This window comes from Pinus tabuliformis, chromosome 7 (genome assembly GCF_031772625.1).
Source record: "Pinus tabuliformis cultivar Carrire ecotype Pingquan chromosome 7, CPIR1, whole genome shotgun sequence".
In the NCBI taxonomy this organism is placed as follows: domain Eukaryota; kingdom Viridiplantae; phylum Streptophyta; class Pinopsida; order Pinales; family Pinaceae; genus Pinus; species Pinus tabuliformis.
Genome location: NC_142293.1, coordinates 840,943,836 through 840,966,386, shown reverse-complemented (window position 1 = coordinate 840,966,386; position 22,551 = coordinate 840,943,836).

The following is a 22,551-nucleotide window of genomic DNA, read 5'->3' as shown; positions in this document are numbered from 1 at the left end:
TTCTTGACTGGTTTGCCTAAGAGAGGCGAGGACTTGACTCTATACGGGACTAGGCCAGGTGGCCAGTCTGTCGATAGCCTCCGGCTAGAGTACTGCAACAGCCAGGCTAAAGACAAAGGGATAGACATAAAAACCATATCCCGTCCTGAGCTCATGGTGATTGCGTTTACTGTCACCAGACTTTGCGGAGCTGCCGCATTACATGTTGCCACCGGATCCCAGATGCGTATGGCAGTTGATTGCTTTCAAGGCACCATCTTCAACTGGTGCAATGCTGTGCTGGCCAATGTGAAAGGCCAACTGACCAGGGCCAAGAGCGGATGACTAAAGACCTTTGGTTATGGGGCTTTGGTCGTAAGTTTTGGCCTAAAGAGGGTTCCTATGCTGATCCCATAGCATCTTACTGTTGGAGCTGGGCTTCCTCGAGAGCCCAAACTGATGCGATGGGTCGCAGTCATGGCTCGTCACCCGGACGAGAGGACAGAGGTTGCTCGGTTCAAACCTGAATATTTCCAATGGTTGGAAAGCTAGGTTTTTGCCATTCAGGACTTCCCTTACGCTGGGATAGATTTCCGTGGTGACCCAGACATGGCTCTTCCACCAAGAGAGCAGTGGGACGAGTCAGGTAAAATCCTTTTCAACTTTTCTATTTAATTTTTTTTTATTTTTGCATCGTCTCAAAACTGATAGTAAAAATTTAAAATGCAGATGTGGGTCCTCAGCGACCAGCCGCTCTCCGGCCTTTCTAGAGGAAACAACCAGTTGCACCCTTGCCAGCCCCACAGGATGAATCAGCAAAGGTTTTGGCCGAGTTGGAGGGCCATCTTGAGCGCTTGACAGGGGATATTCCTGAGACCACTATAGACGACATTCCTCGTCGACTTCAGCGCTATGTGATTGGAGTCCCGGGACCTTTTAGGAGGTTCCTTTGCAAGGTGGCCCAGGCAGTGGTTTCTTATAGAGATCATCACCAGTGATAGGATGATCGCCTTTTGTGGGCACATGTGACATTTTGTTTTTGTACTTATCATTTTTGCCGATCATAAGGTGTTTTTCAACCTATGATCGAAGACGATGTATTTTTTGACACACTCCTATATATATATATATATCACTCTTACCGGCTTATCTTGTAAATCATGTTATGGAATGGTTTTAAATTTACATGTATGATTATAGCAAATGTCTATTTAACATTCGAGAAGCAATTGCATCTGCTAATGTATCTAAAGACCTTGGAATATGCTGATATTCAATGTAATTAAACTCACGTTCCAAGAGACGCACTCTCAAAAATAATCTTAATAACACTGGATTTCTAATGGCATACACTCTATTAAGCTGTAATACAACAAGTTCAGAATCTAACCTCACTATCAAACTCCGAATCCCAAATGAAATAGATTCAGACAATAACTCAATCACTGCACTGTACTCTGCAATGTTGTTTGTTGTTTGACCGAGGCTTAACCCATGCATAGAAACTAACTCGTCAGAGGGCAAATAGATAACCCAAGCTGCGGAAGAAATGTTCCGTGTACTACGACAAGCACCATCAGCAAATCCAATGTATGTTTGGAGAGGCATCGACATCTGCAATATCAAGAGTAAAACCAAGATAAGCAGGAATAATGACGAAAAACACTCTCTAAGCTAAGCACATTTTTTCAACTAAAACACACTTGCTAGAAAGAAAAACTAACCTAACTAAAAATCTCCATACCCATTCTTTTAAGCATAATACCTCTTCAAGTAAAGACCATTTCTGGGTTTACCTAAAGAGTCCCTGTCAAAGTCTACCAACTCATAGGCCCCTTTTGCTAGCTTTCGCTTGACAATATAGGGCCCATGCCACATAGGAACGAATTTTCCAGCACCTAATTTATCATTAGCCTGATCATACAATAACACTAGGTCTCCTTCTGAAAAATTTCGAGGGGTCACATTCCGATCATACTGAGCTTTCATACGTTTTGCGTGAGTCTCGATCGCCAATGCAGCATCACGTCGATTCTCATCTAATTGAGCTAAGTATAATAAACGCTTTTCCTCTTCGGAAGTAGCTGGAAGTAACTCGATGGCCATTTGCAGTGACGGGATTTCGCACTCAATGGGTAACACGGCTTCCAAACCATAAACTAGTTGGAAAGGAGTGAACCCTGTTGATGTTTTTACTGAAGTTCGGTACGCCCAAAGCGCTGAAAATAGCATGTTGTGCCAATTCGACCGATGAATCCCAATGATTCATCGGATCATGATAACTAAAACTTTGTTGATGGACTCAACCAGACCATTCGCTTGTGGATAATAAGGAGTTGAACTATCGTGACGTAAACCAAGCTGGCTTGTAAGTTCGGTCATCATAACGTTTCGAAAATGACATCCATGATCAGTGATTATCGCTTGTGGGACACCAAACCTAGCAATTATATGATTGAACACAAAAATTGCAGCTGTCTTGTCGTCTGCCTCGAATGTAGGCATCGCCTCGGCCCACTTAGTAAAATAATCTACCGCAAGGATGATATATGCATGCCCCCCGGCCGAGTGAGGGTTACAAGTAATAAAATCGATACCCCATTTGGCAAAAGGACCAACGGAAATTATAGGGTGGAGAGGAGCGGGTGGAGCGCACATCTTACGATCAAAAATCTGGCAGTTGTGGCATTTTCGGACCGCCGTAATACAATCTTTAAATAAAGACGGCCAGAAGTAGCCAGCGCGCAATATCTTTTGGGTTGTGGCGTACCCAGACATATGACCGCCACATGCTCCAGAGTGACAGTCATTTAGGACCCTTTCAGCCTCTTCGTGAGTTAAGCAACGTCGAAAAATAGAATCCACCCCACGGCGATAAAGAGTATCTCCAATAATTTTGAATTGTTGGGACTGGAAGCGAATTTTCCGACGTTCCGACTTTGAAATTTCTGACCGAAAGGATTGGGTCTGGAGATAGATGATGATATACCCATACCATGGATCTAAAGTGCTGATTAGAAACAAAGATTCATCTGCAATGGGCTCCTCTGCCACAGTTTCTGTGTCAGCATGCGGGAAGTCACACATTAACTCTGCAAAAACTAAAGATTTCTTAGACTTAGATTTCTCAAACTCCAAGTCGAACTCCTGCAGGATAACGATCCATTTAGAGTACTTGCCCCCTAGCAATTGTTTGGTCAAAATGTAGATCATAGGGTTGCAATCCGAAATGACTGTAGTTTTACGTAGTAAAATGTAGTGACGAAAACGTTGGACAACTTGAACGGCTGCCAATGCCAATTTCTCCACATGTGAGTATTTTAACTCAGTTGGATTTAACGTTCGACTAAGGTAATATATCACATGTTCCATTCCGAATTCATCTTCCTGAACTAAGACCATTCCAATGGTGGAATGGGAGGCGGCGAGATACAAAAAGTAATCCTGGTTGTAGTTGGGAGGATGCAACAACGGTGCATGGGTCAACGTGTGTTTGAGTGCATCAAAAGATTTCTGAGCTATCTCGTCCCAAGAAAATTGAGTATTTTGTTTCAACAACCGTGTAAAACCCTTTGTAACCTCGGCGTAGTTAGGAATGAATCGTCATAAAAAGTTTGCTTTCCCCTACAAACTTTGGAGTTGGCGAAGACTCGAAGGAGGAGGCAAATTGATAATAGCTTCGATCTTCGAGGGATCAACGCGAATGCCGACTTTCGAAACTACAAATCCCAGCAATCGACCCGTTTCTATACAGAAGACACATTTTTGTGGGTTCAACCGAATACGATAATGCCTACACCTCATGAAGATTGCACGTAAGTGGACGGGGTGATCAACTCGATGTAATGAATGAGCAGACAAATCATCGAGATACGGTTGCACAATGTGTTTGATGTCATGAAACGCATAAGACATCGCCCTTTGAAAAGTTGCTCCGCATTCTTGAGCCCAAAAGGTAATTTGCAATAAGAAAATGTCCCCCTTGGACAAATGAAAGCCGTTTTTGGTTGATCGGCAGGTAGAATATTGATTTGATTGTATCCGGAAAAACCGTCCATAAAGGAAAATATTTCGCTGCCGGCACAATCATCAATGATTTGATCGATATAGGGAGTTGGGTAGTTGTCCTTTGGATAAGCTCGATTAATGTCCCTATAGTCGATGCATATTCTTATTGTTCCCTGTTTTTTGTTAACCGGAACAATATTCGATACCCAATCCGTTAACGAGATCGGATAAATGGAACTTGCTTTCAACAGTTTTTCAACTTCTGCTTTAATTGCAGCAGCTTTTCGTGGGTGAATCTGACGCAAACGTTTCCGGACGGGTTTAGCATCCGGGTAAGTCTTGATCTCATGAACAACAATTGCGGGATCAATTCCTGGCATTTCCTCATAGGACCAGGCAAACACGTCGCAGAATTCTTGAAATAGGGCCTTATATAATTGGATTTCGTCATCTGTACACGAGGCACCTATATGAATGTTCTCAACAATTCCGGGCTTAACCGAAATGTCAATGGGAATAGTTCGAGAGATGTTTCCCAAATTTAACTCTGAATCGGGATGTTTCATTGGATTCTGAGTTTCCTTGACATATTTAGTCGTAAAGATTGATGAGAAATCATTTTCAAAACGATCATCCTCAGGTAAAAACGAAGATCTGTGATGGAGATCTTCCCATGGTAAATCATCTACACATAGGATTTCACGAATTTGCTCATCAGAGTGAACAAGTTCAGAAAACGTAGTTAAATCCGAGGTTGATGTGAAAAGTGATTCCTCACAGACCACATTCATTAAGTCATTTTCGGTTGAACACAGGTCGGTAAAAGACTGCACGGCTTCATAGGCAAGTTCATATGGACTCAAAGGCATAGAATTACCAAATGAGTCTATTTCAGATTCAGAAGGAACGATCCAAGGATCGTCATAAAAAATAGTGTCTGATGTAATCATATGAATGGTTGCAAATGAAGATGATGCGTTGATTGGAGGAAAAGGAAAAGTTCCCAGTAAACCGGCATCTTTAACTAATCCTACTCCAACATCCTTATATGGGATAGTCGTTTTACCGACATGCTGAATACTCTCCGAAGAGTCTGGGTCGGATGAAAAGTAAGCCAGCTGGTCTATTGTTACGATCTTTCCATTATGTGGAAACTTTATGACTCTAAAGACCGATGAAACGACCGCTGTCATAGCGTAAGACCAACTTCGACCCAAGAGAAGGTTGTAGTCTAGAGGGGTATCAACCACCTCCACATCTAGACTAACGGTTTTTCCTTCAACCCCTATAGGCAAATCCTATAGAATGCCAAAAGGATGAAAGCCACGGCCATCAAAGGTCTTAAGAATTGTCGGGGATTGATTTAGTGAAGGAGAACCAAGCGATCTCCAACACTGTATCGACATAATACACGTTGAGGCTCCCTCATCAATTACAGTCCGATGAATAGGCCTGTTTTTTACTATCACTGGGATCTGGAAAGCCATTTGATGAGGCAAACACGGTGTACTATTTTCTAGATCAAAGATTATTAGGTTCGGGTCCTGAACATCAACAGCTCCTATAGCCGACAAAAGTAATTTACACTATGCTGGGCATGATTGCAGCACTTCCAAAGCCGACATTGCTGAGGGTGAAACAGCTAAATCCTCAACAATGTTATAATTCTAATCCGCTCTCGCATGTGGATTGAAAGCTGAATTTCGAAGTATACCCTTGGCGGGCGGTTTGATTACTAAGTCTGGATTAGGTTTCTCGATCTGTAGTGGATCGGAACCGGGAGCTGAGGTTGATGGATTAGAATGAGAAGATTCTACTTCTTTGCCATCAACAGGACTTTTACTACCATAATCTTGCGATCGAGTCGCAATCCTTACATGGGACATCATCAATATGGGTTCTTCATTGGCACTCGAGGAAGAACCTATCATCTTGCTATCTTGATTTGGAAATGGATCCTTCAAAACAGCAGGAGTTTGGGAACCTTTGACGATCTTCGCAACCTCTGCTCGATGAGGGCAGTCTCTTGTAAAATGTTCTTCGTCACAAATGAGACATGGATAACGAGGTTTGAGCTTTTCATCATTGGATTCTGCCTTTTTAGATTTCTCTTTTGAACTTTTTTCCGTTTTATTCTTCTTCTTTCCTTTCTTCTTTCCACCAGATTTTGATTTAGTCGTAGATGATTCTACAACGTGAATATCGGCGGAAACCTCTGCAGAAGAATCTCCTGTCGGGGAATCAGGCAAGGTTATGATAGGAGAAGAATTCTTGGAAGACTTCTTCTTACTTTTAGTGTTAACCGTACCAATCATACCGTCAGTGGCATGAGATCCCGAAGGAGCTGCAGTGATTTGATTTGACTTGGGAAGATCGGGGATCTTTTCGTGTAACGTACCTGACTGAGTATAGACCAAGTCAAGGTACTGTGCTTGAGCAATCACTTGCTCCTCAGTAACAACTCTGGCTTTAGCAACATCTTCAGTGATCCTTGGCAACAAAGATTTTACAAACCACTCAGGCAAGATTTGATCCGGAATAAATACCTTCACTAAACGTCGTCGACGTCTCCACTCATGAATATGATCTGAAATTTACGTGGATGTCGATTGTTTTAGCGAAGTTAACAATTCTGTGCCATTGTCATATCGGACTGGCAACTGGAAATGAGTTAAAAACGAGGTAGCTAACTGACTAAAATTATAAAAAGTGCCTCGCGGTAACTCAATGTACCACTTGGCCGCGAGACCAATTAGAGTGCGCTGGAAAAGTCTAAGACGGATCAAATCATCTGTGATGGAGTTAGACGCACACCAGAGGTGGTAAGTCATCACATGGTTCGACGGGTCCTCTCCAGATTTACCTTCGAACTTGGGAATGTCACTGGGCAACTTATTCGGCATTGGCGGCCAAAACGGAAGATAATTAATTGGATCGTTCATTAGGCGCGACAAGTCTGGTAATTCCAAAGTTGCGATAAACGGTAGCTGCCGATTAGGATCCCTAAAACTCTGGGTCATGAGACCAGTCCCAGGAGGAGGATATCCAGGATAACTAGGAATAGGAATCGCGTTCGGGATATTGTATCCTCTTGGAAAACCAGGATTAACCGGACCGTACTGGGGTTGTTGTGGTTGTTGATAAGTGTACCCAGGATACGGTTGATACTGATAAACTGGCTGCTGGACAGCAGGACCGAATTGGTACTGTCCCTGGTATGGTTGATAAGTGAATTGTGGTTGACTTGTGACAACCGTACTTAAACCAGGTTGTCCTACAGGCATCTGAAACATAGTTTGAATCGTGGATCCAGATGGTGGTAAAGATGTCTGAGGAGTAGATACAGGAACAGTAGAAACCGGAGCTGTCGATACTCCAGAAGTAGGTGGGGTAGATTGAACAGATGTTGCGGCAGTTGCAGCAGTCGTTTGAGATGGAGTACGAGGCGCAGTAGGCCCAGACTGAGAAACTACCGAAGGTACAGAAGTTTGAATATTAGACTGGACTGGTTGCTGGGGTGAACCAGAAACTAAGGGTTGTCCAGTTTGAGATGACAACTGTACATTTGGCTGCAACACCTGTTGAGTTTGCGATGGATCCCACACTATGTTCATTCCGGGGTATTGACCCATAACAGGTTGAGAATATTGAGGACCATAACCGGGTTGAGGGTAGGTTTGATAATTGAAAGGTACATTTCCCGTCCCTTGAACATAAGATTGACCTTGGGGTGGTTGGAAACCTTGGTTCGAGTACTGACCTTGGGGTAGATACCCCTGAGGCACGTACTGATACTGAGGTTGACCTTGAGGTATAAATTGATACTGGGGTTGACCTTGGGGTACATATTGAGTCTGGGGTTGACCTTGAGGAACGTATTGTACCGTAGGCACGTACTGTCCTTGAGGTTTCCCCCCAGATGCAAATTGTGTACCTTGAGGTTGCCCCCCAGGCATTAATTGAGGCTGCCCCCCAGGCGGTAACTGGCCACCTTGAGGTTGAGAATTGGGAATAGAACCTGACATCATAAGAATGTCTTATATGCTCAACGACTTTGCACCATTGCTTCCAGTGAATAACCCTTGTTCAATGGGTTGAGGAGATGCTCCCGAAAAAGTACCAGAAAGTGAATGATACCCAGAGGGAACAGAAGGACCGCCGTACAAAAAATATTCAGGCGATTGAGTAAACATGGACGACTGACCTGACATATTTACGGGAGTATAAAACCCCTAGGATGATAAGGAGCACGAGGTGGTGAAAAACTTAACGCTGGGTTTTCCAAATAATTAGTTAAAGAAAGATACCAAGTAGTACTTCTAGGTGGAATGTAAAAAATTGATTCACGCTCCCTTAGATCAATAACAGGTTGATTTTCAGGGATAGGGATGCCTACTTCTTCTTCTGGAGCAAGTTCTTCAATAGCTATCAAACCAGAAGGAAGATTTTTGGTGATTACTCTTTCTACCCTAGGTGAATTAGGAGCACTAGAAGTTGGAGAGACAAACCTCGATGTTGGAGTAACAGGTTCAGATATCTCAGGTTCTTCGCCTATATCACTAGTAGATGAAAAGCTACCAGCAAGTTCGGAAACCGAAATAGCTTCAGGATTATAACCTATTTCTAGAGTTTGGTAATCAAGATGAACAACCAACGAAGACTCTCCTTCTTCAGGTGACCCAACTTTACTGCCACTAGGAGTTACGAGGACTTTCAAGCCTTCAAGATGGCTCAGGACTTTTTCAGGAGGTTGGCTCCGAAGTCTACGGGACTTCCTTAGTAAATCAGCCACGTTACAAACTCAGGAGACTGGCCCCGAAGTCTACGGGACTGTCTTGGTAATTCAGCCACAGTTAAAAAATTTTAACTACTTCACACGCAAACAAAGTAAAATCTCAATGAAAAACACCTAAAGCCTCTAAAGAACCAAACAAATTTGAATCACACGCCTAAAGAATCTAGAGATCAAACACACACAAACAGTAACTTTCCGGACCGAAAACACTAGTTGGTGATGAAATCCAACGTCGCAGAATTCAGTACAGAAATGGCGGTTGGAACAGTTACCCCGGCAACCTGCTTAATGAATAGACTGGACCAAGTTCCTCCACTTAACCGTCTCGAGTGAAGTGAACCCCCCAGAAAATCCAAGTGAGTCTAGCCGACGTCTGCTCCATGTACAGTGGGATCTTCCCACCACTGTCACCTTAGGAAGAATCCTAAAGAATATGGTCACTAAGGCTACCAACTGAGACAAATACACCTGGGGGAACAGTCTACGATCCGATACGCATGCAAGGGCAGAGTAGCAAGCTCAATCCCCTTGAAGGCTCCTTGACATAATCCAAGGTTTACCAACAAGTGACCCCAGGCTCCTTGACAATGGTTAATTCGAGGTTTACCGTTTTTAATACGTGAATATCTGGCGTCGTTCCCAATGAGGAAGGATTGATTCCCACACTGGTTCGGACACGATCTCGTGCTTCTCCTTTAAGAGGAGCTTTCCCAGAGCATAAATGCAACAATTGGATTTCTTCCTACCACAAGATACAGCTACTTGTTTGTTTTTACTGTCTTGGAGAGTTAATTACTCTCCTACTCCAAGACACTAGCCTAAGCTAAGTTGGTGTATCAGAGCCCTAGAAATAAAATGTTACTAAGTGAATTTTACTTTAAGCGTTAATTTTAGTGGTTGTTGTTTAAGTCAAGAGGTGGTGGAGATGAAACTCGTGGTGTAAAGACTCGACTCGAAATCACTAAAAAGATGCACCTAAGATGATTTAAACAATATTTTCTCTTCGATGAACTTCTAAACTAAGAAAGAGTTTGAGAATGCAAATACTTTGTAAACACAAATCTTTCTCAATTAAACAAATTAAAAGAAGAGCTTTTCCCTTTCCAAAGCACTCAAAAACGAGACAACTAGCTATTTCACACAAATTTCCCTTTTCTTTTCAAAGCACTCAATCACTACAAAAACAAACTTTTCCAAAAGAGATTTTTTTTTTTTATATTTTGTAAATAAAACACTCAAAACTAATGAAAATGACTAACTTTGAGAGCTACAAACTATAAAAAGCTACTTGAAGTCAAAGCCTACTAAAATTCTTTTTGAGGATGTTTTACTTAGCTAAATGTGAGCTAAGGACTAATTTATGCAGAATCACAATTAGTCAAAAAACAACCAATCTTTCATTTTCTTTTTGTAAAAATGAAAATTCCAAACTTTCAACTACAAGCTTTTCGAAATTTTGAAATGAGAAAACTCAAAGCGAATTCCTCAACAAGGGGAGATTTCATAAATGGTCAGACTCACAAGAAGACCAGTAGACACCAAGGTAATCTGAGGTCCCTAGGGCTTCTAAGCTCAGAGCCACTACATAACCAAAAACGAAAAACAAACCCAACAAGCAAAATTCCTAGGAATTCCACCTAAAACCCTAATGCTAATGAAATCAAACCAAGGAAAGTTTTTGACAGGGAACAAGCAGGTCTGGGAAATGGCTAAAACCTATAAACAAATTCTAAACTGATAAAAAAGAGGAAAATTTAAAATTTTTCAAATTTTTGACAGGGTACGCAGGCAACCTATTTACACAGGTGCGTCTACGCTCTGTGCACAAAGGAAAAGTGCGTACAGGTACGCACTGTGCCTAACTCAGAGGGTGTGTACCTCTCCCAAAACTATGAAAAATGAAAACTAACTCAAAATTAACTAAATTCACCCAATCCCACAATCATCAAGTCAAAAACAGAAACAGGAAAAACAGTTTCTCAGGTCAAAGTATAGACAAAGAAAACAATCAAGTCCCCAGTGGAGTCGCCATTTTGTCACACGGAATGAGTCGATCTTGTAGACAAGATAGACCTTCCTAGAATCTAAAGAAGGCCTAACGACAAGCAGACCAACCAGACACTATCTTTCTCTAAATATGCTTCAATAAACAATAGCAAACAAAGGTTTTTAGGGTCTACCTTTGGTCCAACGCAAGCTTGTGGATGCCCTCGCTCCTTTGATCCAAATGAGCTCCTTTTTGCGAATCTGCAAACACAAACAAGGCAAACACATTAAATAGCACCTGAAAAACCAATTGCATAAAACATATTTAACATGAAAGTCAAGGAGTCCATGAAACAAATAACATAAGATACTTTTTGAGAAAAATGAGTTTGATTGTATTAATTCAAAAGAAGAAGAACCTTACAACCTTTGCCTTGACGCTGTACAAGCTCCTCCCAGGGTCCAACAAGATGTCTCCTCTACTTTGACAAGTTTCACTCACTCTCCAATGGAACCAAGAGGTATGTGATCTCTCCTCTCAAGCTTAACCAAAGAGTCTCAATTTCACCAACATTTACCCTCAAAATGTTCAGCTTCTAACCTCTCTAGTCCTCACCCCAATGCCTGTATTTATAGTGCAATGGAGGGAAGTTACTAGGTCCTCCTTCAAAGGGATAGCTCCTTTAGTCAAGGGATTAGCTCCTTCTCTTTTGGTATGCATGAACCACCTCAGAGCGAACAATCCACGTCAAAATTCCTTCTAGAAAACTCTAGAATTAACCCAAAGTGAGTTTTTTAAGATAAAAATTGCACCTTTTGACTTTCACAAGGGTCTGCACCTACACCGTTAGGAACAGAGAGGGTAGGTACGCAGCTTTTGTACACAGAAGGTGCGGGACCGCAGGTGACCATGAGAGAAAGTGCGGAACCAGAGTTACATTGATTTTTAATGTATTTCTCCCACTTCCAAAGCTTGATTTGAAGAGCTGAGGTCTTAGACTTGCTTAGGAGGACAGTACAAGTGATGATAGACCCATACTGACTGCAAATAATCATGGTGACGATATTTTTGTGTAACACTAGTCCTGGCGTTCCTTCCATTTCCTCCATCCATCATTAGTTAATGAATATTTCCAATAATAATCCACCGTATAGAAGTTCCTACCAGTTGTGTACAAAAATAAGTCACTCAGATCCTATCTCCCAAATAATTTTTCTCTCTACTATCATGAGTCCTGCCAAAACAGAGTTGTTTTCCCATTTCTGATTTCCAAGAAAAAATGTTATTTGATGAGGTCATTGTTATGAATCACCAGGTTCCATATAGCTGATCCTTTGGGAGGGTTGTGATATCTAAAGATGTCTTCGGTGCGAATTGGCATGCCATATTTGCGAGTCCAAATCTGTTTCCAAAGGTCGGATCCTTCCCTTATCCAACACCACTAGAGTTTGGCTCCCATTACTTGATTAAGAGTGAAAGGGTCCCAGAGAAGCATTCCCCCTTCCATCTTAGGCTCTGTTAGGTTGGGCCACGAGACCAATGCCCATTTATTCAACTGTTGAGCACCTCCTCATAATAATTTTTTGAAGGTTTCTACCATCTTTTTACACAAGGTTTTTGGGGCTACCATCGCTAAAAGTTGGTAGATCGAGATGGATTGGAGAGCAACTTTTAGAAGGATAGTGTGACCAACAAGATTTAGTGATCTGAAGGTCTAATTACTAAGCTTCAATTGAATTTTTTGGAGAAAATATTGCGATCATGAGGTTTTAAGGAATTCAGGGATAAAAGCATACCAATATACTTGGAGGGGAGAGAGATAATGTCGAAGCCCAACGCCCAAGCCAGGAAGGTTTGAATGTTCATCGGGGTGTTGAAAAAGAAGATGCAAGATTTATCATTGTCCCGAATGCTTCCATAAAAAATTAAGAATATCTTTTATGCGTTGACCTTATCACAGAGATACATGGAAGAAAAGCATAATGTCATCCACAAATTGTTGGTGAGTGATAGGGAGATCATTGCCCCACAACCTCAGACCACGGATTTGTGAAGCCCTAGCTTCCGAATTTAGATATTGACCCAAACCTTTTGTTGCTAGGATGGAAAGGAATGGAGAGATAGGATCTCCCTGTCACAAGCCGCGAGAGGGGTTAAAGGTTGTAGTGGGAGAGCCATTGAGAAAAATGGAATACACAGGAGAGGAAACCATGGCGAGGACCCAATTAATCCATCTCTAGTCAAAACCATAAGATTTAAGGATGTTGGTGAGGAATTCCCAATTTAATTGGTCATGAGCTTTGGAAAGATCCAATTTTATAATCATTCCTGGATATTTAAGATGCTTTAGAGAGTGAACAGTCTCCTGGGAAGTGACAAAGCTGTCAAGGATCTGGCGGCCTTCAACAAAACCTGTTTTCTCTGGGGAGATAACATTCGAGAGTAGGGGCTTGAGACGTTTGGCAATGACAGTGGTTATGATCTTGTAGATGACATTGCAGAGCACAATAGGTCTAAAACCTTGGGGGTCTTCAGACTTGGATTGTTTAGGAATTAAAGAAATGAAAGTAGCATTTAATCTCGGACACACATTTTGGTTGCGACAAGATTGTTCCACCACCTCCAGGATATCATGCCCTATGAAGCTCTAGGCCACTTGGAAAAATTCCGCCATGAAGCCATCTAGACCAGGATATTTTTTTTCACCATTCCTTTGACAACCTCCTCTACTTCCTCTAATGTAACAACCCTCATAAGGGAAAGGTTCTGATCCCTTGAGATGAGATGAGGGATGCTTTGAGTGATTCTCCAAATGGCCTTTGACCTATCCTGAGCGGGTTCAGAAAGGAGGGATTAGAAGTGGTTGACTACCAAGTGCTCCAATTCTCATGCTGAACCAATCTATTCCTTGCTTCATCACTTAGTGAGAAGATCCTTTTGTGTTGGTGTTGAGGCCTCAAATTTCTGCTGCTCCAACATGGGGGATAACCACTCGGTCTGGACCTTAAGACAACTCCTTTTCCATTTAAAGTGGTGGCTCTGACTAGGGATGATGGGACCAGTTTCCTAGAATGGGTTTTAAAATGAGAGTGGGTGGTTTTTCGAATGATTGCAATAGAATAATGATAACTAAATGTCCTATTATATCATGAAAATTTCTAGCTAACTTAGTCTAATATAAACCCAGGTATTTCTGTATAATATGCGATCTAAAAAGATATATGCTTGACATGTGATAATAAAGATCAATCATGTATAAAACAGAGATGATAACATGTAAAGATAATTTCTTTGACTAAATAGTTAGTCAAAGAAATGTATAAACTATATCGCATATGTGATGATTTATATATGAAAATAAACAATCTCAGCTAGGCATCATACAATAGTGCAATTAATGCTTAACAGAAAGAACATATCTCATATACAATTCATGAAAATAAAGTGTTGTCACTAATTAAACAGAAACATGACTAATCATACAAGATAGAAGTACCATATATGTGAAGTTCTACTCATTTGACTAATGATATAGATCAACTCCTTTCTTCAAATCAAATTATCTTCCAAGTATACAAAAGTGCATCAACAAAGGAAAGTAGTCTGATATTTAAAAGAAATGATCATGTTCCATAATTTCACCAAAGCATTCACAAACTTACAATAGTGCATTCTTTGCAAATGTTTTTGATAAAATTCTGGACCCTTCTCTAAATGCATGAGAAGGGTATAACTACTATTCTAACTAATGTTCAAAAATAGATTATACACAAATTTTAGAAGATTTCAAAAAATCTTCCTCCTAACTAGTTAACTAACTTTAAAAATAAAAAGTGACTTGATGAGCAGAGGCTATGATAATGATTTTTTGTCTGCCAGCTTGTCTTTCAAATCACATATATCAGCCATCAGTTTGACTTGAGGAGGTTCCCCAAACTGTGTTCTGACCTGTCCTGCGAAAATTGCATCTGTGAGAGGTGGTAGCATCCGCTGAGTTGAATGGAGTGAGCAGTTAAGGGTCATGATTTGACTGTGTGGTTTGACGAGGTATTGCCAATACAACTCCCAATCAGTCTTTGCTAACTTTGCAATTGCTTCCCTTTGAGTTTCTGTTCTTTCTTTCCATCTGTTATGTAAGTCATTTAGATCGGGCAGTTCTTTCAGGTTGCCTTCCTTCACTAGGTTGGTGGAAAACAAAGTGTGGTTTACTGCCTTTACTATGTTCTTTGACACCTCGACCACTCTTGCCACTGTTAGTTTGGCTTGTTTGATCCTTTCATCCCAATCCATGAAAAGAATGTCCTTGTGTGTCTCCTCGATCTCAGGCAGATTAGCTTTCCTTCCCTCCTGTATTTATTTCCATTAGATGAATTTTGAGATTCTTGTGTTTAGATTAGTAAAATCAGTTCTCTGGTCAATCGCTTTATCCGTTAGCTGGTCACTAGTGATCAGATAAGGGGCGATATGTGACATCTTTCAGAAAAATTGTTCTTGCTGTTTTAATAAGAGAGAGTTGAGCTCTAGCGCCTCTTTGATGAATTCCTCGACGGTAGGAACATCCTTATATCTTTTCAGGGCTTGCTGCAAGTCTTGGAGTTGCATGTTTTTGGCTGATATGTCTGTTTCATGGCTTATCTTCAGCACCTCCATGCTCTGTTGCAATTGGGCTAGCTGCTCAGCGGTCTGCCTGTTCGCACTTTCCTTCTCTATTTCAAGCTGTTGCTCAAGTTGTGAAAACTTCTCTTCCTTTTCCTTCAACAAAATAGATATCTCGGTAGCTTTGTCCATGGTGGAAGTTGCATGCGCTCTTGTAAACCATGACAATCTAGTCAAGTTTTTAGCTGGGTTGGAAGGGATGTCCTTCCAAACTATGTCCATCGGCTCATTCCCAAGTGGGAGCTTGGGTGTATCTATCCTTCTCCTTTTTCTTTGTCTCCTTACTACAGCCTTGTGCAGTGAGCTGTAGAACACATCAAGAGGAGGGATTTTAGTCACCTTTAAGAAAATTTCTGATGTGGGCAAAGCGGGAATGATTTCAGACTACTAAGACTTCATCGCTTGTTCATCTATCGGTTCAGACTCTATGTTTTCTTGAACATGCAGAGGAGTTTGATACTCCATAGTTTCTTGGGCATCTGTTGTCTTGGGAGTGTCATGTAGTTTCTTATTGGATTGATCCCACTCCTACTCCAGAATGCTGCTTTTGACCTTAGAACTGATATCTTTGGGTGGGGTAATCATCCCTGCTTTTCGACTGACTTCTTGCTAGATTCTGCTGTATTCTCGGTGTCTTGGGCCTTCCTGTATCTAGTGCTTCCCCTGTATCTACTTGATATTCTATGCGAGAATTAGGTCCCTCGCTATTGACAGTCACACTGGGCGTGGGTTTTTCCTCGATTTTTAACAAATGCAGCGAAATTATCTCAAGCCTTTTGTTTCTGAACCCCTGAAAGATTTCAAAAATTTTAGGACTCAGATTTGTCCTTGCCCATTCAAACGATTGTTCGAAGGATTGAACTGACTATAAAAGGTCTTCAAAATCATTAGCCTCATGGTTATAAGGCTTGATATTTACTGTAGTAGTGATGTTATATGCTATTTTGTTTGGATCAAATTGCGTTTTGGGCAAAGTAGGGAGCCTAAGGCTTTCCAGGCTTATTGACTCCTTTATTGCATGGTTAAAATTTGATAATGAAAAGGAACCACACCTAATAGGAAAAGATGGCCATAATAACTTCTTGCTTTCTTTTAGGAATTTGGTCAAGCCTTTTCCCACGGTTTGGTGGGCTATTTCTCTTGCTAATAATTTATCAGAGGCATACAAAGGGAGGACATGTGGGTCTACTGTACTACCAAAAACCCTGATGTATGTGAACCATTCTTCAACAAAATATTTTCCGACAGCAAGAAGGTCTGTAGCGGCTTCTTTGGAAAACCTGGGGGCTTTCTTATTGAAAATTAATTGATGTAATGGAAAAATAACAACATGGCATATTTTATAAAAATGGGGTATATAATGGGATTCCCAAATTTGTTTATGGCTGAGATGGATAGGGTAGGGGTCCTGCAAGGTCCATTTCCAACCCATATTGGAAATTGAGTGCAAAAATAGATGGCATCCATGATGTAGGCACTGAAATAGAATGGAGGAACGTTATCTTGAGAGGAGGATCTCTTTTGTCGATATTCGGTGATGACAGTGGCTAGGTTATCATATAGGATGGTGGCCCAATTCATAATGTGGGAATTGGCACAGGTATCAATCAAAGGAATCCATTCTATGGAGAACTTAGCATTATTAGGTAACCCATATAGTCTACATAACATAGCAGCTACATAGTTGTAGGGGTTTTCAAAAGAGGCTATGGGATACATACCCGTTTTATCAACTTTGAACTTGTTATCCAGTACCCTCCAGCCTTGGATCATCTTGAAAGGTTCTTCGTTCTTCTTTCCGAAGTTGGCCACGTATGATTTATCCTATATATCCTGAGGGCCAAGTATATGGTACATTTGCTTTAGGTCTTTCACTTTGAATGACCCTGTGAGTTCGATTCTCGAGTTCCTGAATTGCCTATCTTCAATAGTGAGGTTTTCCACCACCCCCCAATCATATCAGTGTATGGGAGGATTTTTTTCTCTCGCTCCTATTCTGTGAAGGAAAGAACATGCAACATCCTTGAATTGGAGTCCCGAAGGTTTTATTGAGTTTGTTGTCACTTTTGTGACAGTAATCTTGGGACGATCATCCTCAAGCATATTGCATATGACCTCCCGAGATGTTTCTCCCCCATCGCCACTGCAGACCATATCAGAGAATATAGGAGACATTTCTGATAGCTTGGAATCTATAATGCTCTGCTTTTTCTGTTTTTGCATCACTTTTCGCAATGACATGTATTTTTTAGCTTGCCTGAAATGGAAGAGATATATTCAGCGCAGACGATATAGGGAAATTAAGGCTGAAAACTCTCTGAAATGACTTTGAATCGTGGGAGGATTTTGAATGAGATATTCAGTGTTAACTAGCCATAACTTGAAACATCATTACCTCTCCTCGGGTCGCTAAACATTAATTACCTTGTCAAACCGTTCATTATTATATTAAAACACAATTACTTCCCACGCTTGGTGCTTTATTCGTGCATTGCAGCTTTTTAAACGATGTCATATAACATTGCCTATTTATAATGTGAAATGCAATTGTGAATATCGCAATATCACATTTTGCAAATCGTTAACGGATGACACAATGAAATGGCTTATTTATTTACGACTCCTGTGAAATGCGATTGTGAATTGTTAAGGCATTTTGATCGGGATGTCGCAGTGGGGGGCGCGAGGGGGGGGGTTGATCGCATATCGCAATTTCTTTAAGGTGTTTATGATTATCACATGGAAAAATGTGATTTGCGATTTGCGATGAGGATCCTAAACTTGGGTTGTTTTCTAAGAGTTTTCAAGGTAATTTCTTAGAGTTCGGATTTATTTTTCAAAGAATAAAAAATAAAAAAGGGTCCCCATTTATATGTCTAATATTTGCTATTACTATATATAAATGGGGGGGTTGTTACATAGTACAACAGTTGGCAATGTTGGATCATTGCTTTTTGGAAGAAACAAGTATTTCATTCACCTTCTCGAAGCCATTTGACTCGGGACTTTTGCTTCCATAATATCTCTTCTTGTTTTTGTCGCTCTTCTAGTTGGTTGATTAACCGACCTTCCTCTTCCACTAGGTCTTCAAATCTACCCTGGCTGATGATCTTCTGTTGAATTTCCTGCATTTTTTTTGGTCAGCTAGTGTTGGTATTTCATTATGTGGTCGAACTCTTCCTGGTTCCATTTCTTGATCTTATGCTTGAGCTCCCTTAGCTCTAGTTGGAAGGTATGCATGTGGTTTCTTGCTTGTTCTTCACTCCCTTCCACCAACCTTCCACTTTCTTCATGAGAGTGGAGTCGTTTAGCTAGAAGGATTCCAATCTAAAGCGGTGGTTCTTAGGACCAAGTTTTAGATCTATCTCCAGCTCAATTGGCCAGTGGTATGATCCCATGCATGGGAGGATCAAGGCCTCAAGGAAAATATCATGGCTTATCACCTGCTCTGAAGTTAGGAACTGGTCCAAGCATGATGCAATCTGATGTGATCCCCCCCTCCTATTATTCCAGGTATAGACTCCATAGTTTTTTGGCAGGTCCACAAGGTGCAAATCAGTGATTAGGTCTCTGAATTCATCCATGTCTACCTTTGGTCGTCATATTCCTCCTTTCTTCTCGTCCAAGGACAAGATCATGTTAAATTCACCTCCTACTATCTAGATATCTTCTGGATATGCTTTTCTCAGTCTCTTAAATTTTTGAAGAAAAACCCTTTTTCTCCTGGAATGTGAGGCCCGTAAACCCCTAACAGAAGAGCCCAATCTTTGGATCCAATGTGGCAGAATTTTCCTGAGAGGATTCTGGGGAGGCTGACCCAATCCTCAAAGATTATTTTCGCAGGGTTCCAGAGGATAGAAAGGTCTCCAACACTACCCCTGGTATCCTGGGAAACTACCTCATACTACGGATTAAAAATATTCATAATATCCTTTAGCTTTACTTCCGAGATCTTAGTTCCTTGGATCACCATGATACTGGGTTTATCTCTTTTGAGCCTATCTTTCAAATATCTTTGTTTTCCTCTACTTGTGAGGCCTCTTACATTCCAGGATGTAATAATCATTTAGGAGGTTTTTTAAGTTGGTGGAAGATGGCTGACAATGACACCACCCTTTCCAAATTCACCAGTATTTCGCCTATCATCTGTATGGACTCATTCAGGTTCTTTCTTCCATGTTTCTTTCCTCATTTTCCATGAGGTCCCTATTCCTCACCTCATCTTATTTGGGATCCTAGTTGTTCAGGTTGATCTGAAGCTAACATCCCTTGGTTAGATTTATATTTTTGAAAGGTTTCTTTATATAGTTGTTTATGGTCCTCCGGTATGAATAGTTCATCCAAATGCTTCCATTCATTCAATATCCATTGCATGACCTGATCCTCTGTACTTAGATCCTCCTTTTGTCTATTGATCTCCATGTTAGCATGTTCTATTGGTTGTGTAGGGGCTTCTTTGTCTTGTGTTTCCTCTTCTACCTTTCTTTTAGTATTATTTCCTCCCTTCTGCGGTATTGGGTGATTTTCTAAGCCTAGAGATGCAATTTGGACATCCATGACATCTTCCTCATCCTAAAGGATGTCATATCTGTTGTTATTATGCAAGCCTTTGCTTGGTGGCAGCTAGAGCGGGGTTTGTGAGATCTTCTGATTTTGATTTTTTCCTTTCAACTTCCTGAAAACCCTTGGTATCCTCTCGTGATTTGGTCTAGCCACTGGTGTTGGGAGGCTCTTGGGGTTTGAATTGGTTCAATAGGCACTCACGAAAAATATGTCCATATTCATGGAATATATGACATCTGAAGGGAATATGCTCGTAGTCGAGGGGCTATGGCCATACCTCATCATGATACTTTAGCTCAATGAATTATGGTAGAGGATCCATTATATTCATGTACACACAGATCCTAGCATGTGAGGTGTACCTTCCCCTCCATATGGAGTCTGCAACTTAAAAAAAGCTTCCAATGGAGTTCCCAATTTCTTCGAAGATGTCTGGGTCCCATAAATCTTTCGGTAGGGAAAATAGCCTGACGCATACTGGCACTGCCAGAAATTCTCCTGGTCAGGGTTATAACACTTTTCCTAGTGCTGCATGAAGAGACCCCAATTGTTGAAGAAGTAAGGCCCATTTTCAAAAAAACCTTTCCTTATCCTTTAGACTGGTGAAAATTACTGTAAATAAACCTCTAGCCCTTAACTTCAGCTCTATGTGGCCTTTTGGTTTCCATTTGTTTTGAATCCACTTTACCAGGTCCCTTTCAGTTGGCCAGACTCCACTAAATTTACATATTAATCCATGGTCCTTCATATACTTCCTATAGGTCTCCAGTTTGTTGTTGGGTAATACAAATCTTAGATTTTTAACTGCATGTGGGAGGCATTGACCTCTTATGTGAGCTTTCCATTGGGCACCGAGAATAGGAGGCCCTTTCGCATTTGCTCTCTGGTTACCAGCAGTCGCCGCACCTTGGGTACTTGTTTTTCCAGCCTAAAAATTCTGGTAGGAGGGGATCTCACCCCTCCCAACAGATGCACCCATTATTTCTGTTAGTGCATCAGGCTGTAGTGTGTGTAGGTGAATGGGAGAAGTGTCACAAATGTGATTTGGTTGCAGAGAATTCAGGGTTTTCCTTCAAAAACCATAACAACAATTATCTAACTTTTGAAAGTGAGCTAATTGGTTCAGTTCTTTAAAAGATTGCATATTTGAAAAGAATTTAAGCTCTTGTAACCTATTTCATATGTGTTTGAATTCCTAACAAATTTATATTGTGTAGAGGCTGCTTTCCTTGCATCTAATTCACTACAAATGTCGAATCCCTAAAAAACTAAATGTTTCATCTCCCTAAGTCCAAAGCCTACTTCAACAAGGTAATTAAAGCTAGGAGCTTCATTAGTTTGTTTGTTCCCTATCCAAAATTTACTTTGAAAGTAATGTAGATTTCATTTGTGAAGTACTAGGTCTGGGCCCTAATAGGTGCCATTGAAGAAACCCTAGCTTATTCTTTTATCACTCAGAAACTCCCTAGCCATTCATGAAGTTGATTGTCTTGAATCACCTTTATAGTATTGAAAAAGAGAAGTGATCTGAGCAAATGTTTAAAATGTATATACCTATTCCTCATGAATAAGTTAGGCATTCGAAGCTATCTTGATTCCCCATATGACTAGGAATGGAAAAAGACATACATTCTTCACTTCCCCTTGTGAAAACCAAGGTCTCAAACAAGTTTCCATCCAATGACCCATCCATAAGTCCCTCAATTTCAACCAAATGTCAACATGCTTCCAAATATTCTTGGAAAAGCACTAGTGAACAAATAGATTTGTTGTTTCTTCCACTACCTCTTTGCACAAATAACATATACTTGGTCCTTGGATATGACACTTCCAAAAGAAATCCTAGGTAACTAAATTATTTTTCAAAATTAACCACATGAATATTTGACACTTAAAGGGACGTTTTACCTTCTGCATATGTGCACACCACCACTATGAAACTAAGTCATAAACCTCTATAATGGCTTGTAAACCCAAACCTATTTATATTAATATCCAACTTTATTCCCAACCCAAACCACACAATTTGGCTCAACCCTAAGTGTTATATAAGCATGTCCTACTAAATTGATGACACAATCTCATTCTTGTTCCCAATCTACCTAAATATATAGGGGATAGGTTGTTAGGCACCCTTGATTTCCCATATCAAGAGAAGCTTCATTTGTAAATTGTGGAAGGAAGCATAGATGATGATCCAAGGAATGAGAGATAGGTTCTAGAGAGAGAAATATGTCTCTTTCACAGCCTAAAATTGCATCCTCTCCCACACACACCAGGGTGCCATCCCCATCTTTTCAAGTTAGTAGTTTAATAATAACTGGAAAGGAAGCTATTAGTTCCTTCCAATGTAATTACTCCCTTTTATAATCTTTGTTGTTACAACAAACCCCAACAATAATAGAGCCAAGGAATATATATTTTCTATGTGTAATCCTCCTTTAGATATTTTTCTTTGCTAACAAATTCCAAATAGATTTAGCTTCTAATAACCACCTAACGATACATGCATTTTATCCCACATCCTCGATGATTTTGTTTTGATAAATAATGTTCGCTAGCC